A 1902-nucleotide genomic window follows, 5' to 3' on the forward strand; every position below is an offset into this window, starting at 1 on the left:
TTTTTTTTTTTTTTTGAGGCAGAGTCTCATTCTTTCTCACTGGGTAGAGTTCCTTGGGGTTGGGGTCATCATTTACAGCAACCTTAAACATCTGGGCTCAAGTGGTCTTCTTGCCTGAGCCTCCTGGGTAGCTGGAGCTATAGGTGCCTGCCACAACACCCAGCTAAGTTTTCCATTTTTAGTAAAGAATGAGTTTTGCTCTTGCTTAGTCTGGTCTCCAACTCCTGAGCTCAGGCAATTCTCCTGCCTGGGCCTCCCAGAGTGCTAGGATTGATTATAGGTGTGAGACACCATGCCCAATCCCCAAAACATTTTTTAAAAAATATGTGTAATTTGGGTGGTGCCTGTGGCTCAAAGGAGTAGGGCACCAGCCCCATATACCGAGAGTGGTGGGTTTGAACTGGGCCACAGCCAAACTGCAACAAAACATAGCCAGACGTTGTAGTGGGTGCCTGTAGTCCCAGCTATGCAGGAGTCTGAGACAAGAGAATTTCCTAAGCCCAAGAGTTGGAGGTTGCTGTGAGCTGTGTGATGCCATGGCACTCTACCGAGGACGATAAAGTGACACTCTGTCTCTATAGAAAAAAAAAATTGCAAATGAATCTGAAAAAAGTATACATATATATTTCACACGTTGGGGTTCAAATCTCCTTGCTGGGTTAAAGCATAAATAAGTTTCTTCGGATTCTTTTACATATTTGTGAGGAAGCCCCTGTGCGGCTGTCCTTTTCAGTGCTTCTCTCTTTTTGTCTGTCTCTAGAGCTGGAGACCCTGGAGCCTGAGGCCTTGAAAAAGGCAAATGATGTGGAACCACTAACAGAGCCTTTCTGGTTACATTTTCGTGAACCACGTAACAGTGTTTTCGGGATGCCCAATTTATTCCTTCTGGATCTCTCACCTGCTTGAAGTAGGCCTGGTACAAGGATGGGACAATTTCCCACCCCATCCCCATGATCAATAAACTCCTTGCCCCTTGTCCTTTCCTGTGGCTCTCGCTCAGACCCACCAAACTGTGTTGTCCTTTTCTAGCTGGTTCAAGCAGGTCTTTTCTTAGCACAGGCCAATTATCTGCCCAGAATTTACTTTCCCAGTCTGTTTACCATGACAACCTCTCTTAGAGACACAAAACCTAAGTGGGCCCCATGCAGGCAGGGCCACTTCCTGTCCTGGGTGCTGCCCAAGGAAATAATAAAGCAATTATTTCTTTTAAAAAAAAAAAAGCAATCATTTCTTTCTTGAAGCAGTACATACTGAAGGACAGATGGGAGAGAAAAGGTCATTTATTCATGCACACAATGTTCTAGCCCCGGTTAAGGGTGATTTGTAGATGGAAATAATCATTTAACATGCAGAGCAGACTTACAAAGTTGCTTTCTTTTACTCTTGCTTTGAGTGATGTGAAATATTGGGGTTGTCTTATACCTCAGGGCTGCTGCTCAGGACTGTGTCATAGGTTTTGTTCTGCATGAGGTCCTCTGCCAAGTGGTGAATTGGGGCTGAGTGAAATCCAGTTCCTGCTCTCCTCTCTAAGCCTTGGGCCCTTCCAGAGTTGTGTCTTCTTGGAGAAAGGGATGTCTTTTCCTTTCTCTTTCTCTCTTTCTTTCTGGCAGAGTCTCACTTTGTTGCCCAGGCTAGACTGCTATGGCATCAACCCAACTCACAGAAACCTCAAACTCCTGGGTTTGAGTGATCCTCCTGTGTTGGCCTCCCCAGTAGTTGGGACTACAGGTGCCCACCACAATGTCTGGCTAATTTTTCTATTTTTAGTAGAGACAGGGTCACCCTGTTGCTCAGGCTGTTCTTAAACACTGAGCTCAAAGGATCCTCCTGCTTCCCAGAGTGCTAGGATTATAGGAGAGAGCCACCAAGCTCAGAGGGATGCATTTTTCTTTTTTTTTTTTT

This window comes from Otolemur garnettii, unplaced genomic scaffold (genome assembly GCF_000181295.1).
Source record: "Otolemur garnettii isolate 467f Iridium unplaced genomic scaffold, OtoGar3 scaffold00096, whole genome shotgun sequence".
In the NCBI taxonomy this organism is placed as follows: Eukaryota; Metazoa; Chordata; class Mammalia; order Primates; family Galagidae; genus Otolemur; species Otolemur garnettii.